The following is a 4398-nucleotide window of genomic DNA, read 5'->3' on the forward strand; positions in this document are numbered from 1 at the left end:
TTACCATTACAATGATGGTGCCATCATTTGGAAACAAATGAAAGTTTTATATCCAGCAACTAGAAATCTAATGAAACTGTAAAAGTCTCAAGATACAGAAGCAGAACATGACTCCATATTAGTAGTCATCACCACTGGCTCTCTCTTAGATCCTCATGCCGATTCCTCAGAAAGAGATTTATCCAACTATCATTTCTGCATCATTCCAGAAGGCTTGGGAAAGGATATTAAAATCTGTATTGACATGCTTCTACCTGTGGAATTAAGTGACAAAGATACTTTGTTAAACAGTGCATTTACTTCATTGAACTCCAAGGATGTCTCTCATGACTTATTCCAATGAGTTTAAATCCAGTGATAAAAGTGATTAACCCAGTCACAGCCACTATTGTAGATCTTGGATATATTAAAATAATTAAGAAGCTTGGTGAGGCAATCAATTCTGTGAATTGTTGGGAAGATTGGTTCTCACCCTCAAAGTGGCATATTTTGGCATGACCAGAGTTGAAAATGCTAGGATTTGGCTTATTCAGTTTAGTTTATCTGATCCCAAAACAGATAAATAATCAAATAGTGCTTTCTCACTATGCTCAAATGGACCAAGTGCAGTGAAAAGAGAGAGGCTATATTTCAAATTTATTGAAACAAACTATTTTTTCCTTTCTTATTTTTTGTTAGATCATAACTGTGTACATTGATACTGTCATGGGAAACAGTGTGCTATTTTTATATACAATTTGAAATATTCTCATCAAACTGATTAATACAGCCTTCATGTCATTTTCTTAGTTATTGTGTTAAGACATTTATATTCTTGATTTAAAAAGATTCACATGTACCTTTAAAAGATAAACCATAGATATGATCCCACCAATCACCCTCCTTCCACCCATTCTCCCTCCTCCTTTCTTCCCTCTCTCCCCTACCCTCATGTTCTTGGGCTATAATTGGGTTATAGCTTTCCTATAAATGCTATAAATTAGTTTCATAGTAGGGCTGAGTACATTGGATACTTTTTCTTCCATTCATGAGATACTTTGCTAAGAAGAATATTTTTCAGCTCCATCCAAGTAAACATGAAGGAGGAAAAGTCTCCATCCTTCTTTAGGGATGCATAGTATTCTATGGTATACATATACAAAAATTTATTGATCCATTCATGGGGTTTCTTCCATGACCTAGCAGTTATGGATTGGGTGGTAATAAACATTCTGGTACAAAATCTTTGTTGTAGTGTGCTTTTTGGTCTTCTGGATATATACCTAGTAAAGGAATTATAGGATCAAATGGCAAGTATATTTTCAATTCTCTAAGTGTTCTCCAGATGTATTTTGAATAGGAACGTATTAGTCTTCAATCCCACCAACAGTGTAAAAGTGTTCCCTTTTCTCCACAACCACACCAGCATCTGTGATTTGGGGATTTTGGGATATGGACTAATCTTACTGATGTTAGATGATATCTCAAAGTAGTTTTAATTTGCATTTCTCTGATGATTAAGGATGATGAGAATTTTTTTCATATATCTGTAGGCCATGCGCCTGTCTTCTTCACAGATGTTTCTCTTCAAGTCCCTTGCCCACTCGAACAGGGGATCACTTGTTCTCTTCTAGTTAATATGTTTGAGTTCTCTGTGGATTCTGGTTATTAAACATTTGTCAGAGACATAACCAGCAAATATCTCCTTCCATTCTGAGTGCTGTCTGCTTGCTTTACTTACTGTGTTCTTGGCCATGCAGAAGCTTTTTACTTTGATCAGGTCCCAGTAGTTTATTATTGATGTTGCTTCAATTGCCCAGGGGGTCCTCCTCATAAAATTTTCACCCAGGCTAATTTATTCAAGTGTTTTCCCTACACGTTCTTCTTTCATTTATATAGTTTCATGACTTAAGTTTAAATCTTAATCCAGTGAGAATCTTAGTTAGTTGTGAAAGGTGTGGATCCAGTTTCAGTCTTCTGCAGATCACCAGCCAGTTTGCTCAGCACCATTTGTTAAATAGGGAATCTTTTCCCCACTGAATGTTTTTAATTGGCTTGTCAAAGATCATATAATGGTAAGTAACTGAGTTCATCTCTTGGTTCTCTATTCAATTCCATACATCTACCTCTTTGTTTTTGTGCCAGTACCATGCTGTTTGATCACTATCAATTTATAGTATAGTCTGATGTCTGGTAGTGTGATTCCTGCTGCTTTGTTTTTATTTCTGAGTAATGTCTTGGCTATTTGAGGTTTTTTTCTGATTCCATATAAAATGAAGTATTATTTTTTCAAGATCTTTAAAGTATGATAGTGGAGCTTTAATAGGGATTGCATTGAAATTATATATTGCTTTGGGTAGTATGGACATTTTAACAATGTTAATTCTCCCCGGCCATGAGCATGGTATATTTTTCCATTTGTTAACCTTTTCAGCTATTTCTTTTCTTAGAGTTTCATAGTTTGCTTTATAGAGATCTTTCATATCCTTTGTTAGGTAAACTCCCAAATATTTCATCTTCTTTGGCACCACTGTGAATGGAATGGAGTTCTCGACTATTTTTCCAGCTTGACTGCTGTTGGTATATACAAAGGCTACCGATTTATGAGTGCTGATTTTGTAACCTGAGACGCTGCTGTATTTCATGATCACTTCTAAGAGTTTTGTAGTAGAATACCTGGTGTTTTCCAGGTATACAATCATATCATCTGTGAAGAGTGAAAGTTTGATCTTTTCTGATCCTATATGGATACCCTTGATCACCTTTTCTTCCCTAATTGCAATGGCTAAAACTTCCATTACAATGTTAAAGAGCAATGGAGACAGTGGGAAACCTTGCCTGCTTCCTGATGTGAGTGGAAACAATTTCAATTTAACTCCATTCAATACAATATTGGCTGTGGGTTTGCTGTAGATAGCCTCTATCAATTTGAGAAGTGTCCTTTCTTTACCAATTTTCTTAAGTGTTCTAATGATGAAGGGATGTTGGATATTATCAAACGCCTTTTCTGCATAAATTGAGAGAATCATATGGTCTTTGTTTTTTAATGTGTATATGTGTTGAATTACATTTATAGATTTATGTGTGTTGAACCAGCCTTGAGATCCTCAGATAAAACCCACTAGATCTTGGTGTATAATTTTCTTGATGTGTTGCTGGATTCTGTTTCTTAGGATCTTATTGACTATTTTCACATCAGTATTCATTAGTGATATTGGTCTTTAATTTTCTTTTCTTGTTGGGTCTTTTCCTGTTTTGGGGATCAAAGTATTCTTTGCAACATAGAATGTGTTGGGTAGTATTCCTTCTTTTTCTATGTTTTGAAAAAGGTTATGTAATATAAGTACTATTTCCTCTCTAAAGGTTTGGTAGAATTCTGACATGAAGCCATCTGGCCCCAGGCTCTTCTTTTTAGGAAGATTTTGTATAGTTGATGCTATTTCAGAACTTGATATAGGCCTGTTCAACATTTCCACTTCATTCTGGCTAAGTCTTCAGAGGTGGTGTTCTTCCAAGTATTGGTCAGTTTCACTCAGATTTTTATATCTCTGAGAATAAAGTTTCTTGTAGTATTCATTAAGGATTTTTTCAATTTCTGAGGTGTCTGTTGTTATTTCCTCTTTACTATTTCTATTTGATGAAATTAGAAATCTTACTCTTTTTTTCTTTGTTAGGTTGGCCAAAGATTTATCTATTTTATTGACCTTTTCAAAAGACCAACTTTTTGATTTATTGATCTGTTATAAAATCCTTTTGTTTTCAATTCATTTATTTCTGCCCTAATTTTGGTTATTTCTTTTCTTTTGGTGCTTTGGGATTGGAGTATTCTTCTTTTTCCATTTGCTTGAGATGCCTCATTAGGTTATTAACTTCCACTCTTTTGGTTTTCTTGAGGAAGGCTTTCATTGCTATAAATTTCCCTCTTAGGACTGCCTTTCAGGTATCCCAGAGGTTCTTGTAACTTATGTCTTCATTATCATTTTGTTCTAAAAATTTGGTAATTTTCTTCTTGATCTCATCTCTGACCCACCTATCATTCAGCATAAGGTTATTTAGCTTCCATGTTCTTGTATGAGTCTGCAGATTCCTGTTGTTACTGAGTTCAACTTTTATTGTATGACGGTCTGTGAAGATGCATGGAATAATTTCTATACTTATAAATTTTCTGAGCTTAGACTTGTGACCTAAGTTGTGATCAATTTGGGCATATATTCCATTTGCTGATGAGAAAAATGTGTATTCAGATTTTTTAGGATGAAATGTTCTGTAGATGTCCATTAAATCCAAATGTTGAATGCTTAAATTTAAATATAAAATTTCTTTGGTAAGCTTCTTGTTGGAGGATCTATCCAACACTGCCAAAGGAGTATTAAAATCTCTGACTATGATGGGGCTGGGAGAAATCAAGTTGCTCATGCC

General features: G+C 34.7%; 1 pseudogene; it reads left to right on the forward strand.

Annotated features, from left to right (window-relative positions):
• Nucleotides 1–244: 244 nt before the first annotated feature.
• LOC100956433 overlaps nucleotides 245–4398 on the forward strand; it is a 17936-nt pseudogene continuing 13782 nt past the window's right edge.

The sequence above is a fragment of the Otolemur garnettii genome, unplaced genomic scaffold (assembly GCF_000181295.1).
Source record: "Otolemur garnettii isolate 467f Iridium unplaced genomic scaffold, OtoGar3 scaffold00175, whole genome shotgun sequence".
Lineage (NCBI taxonomy): Eukaryota > Metazoa > Chordata > Mammalia > Primates > Galagidae > Otolemur > Otolemur garnettii.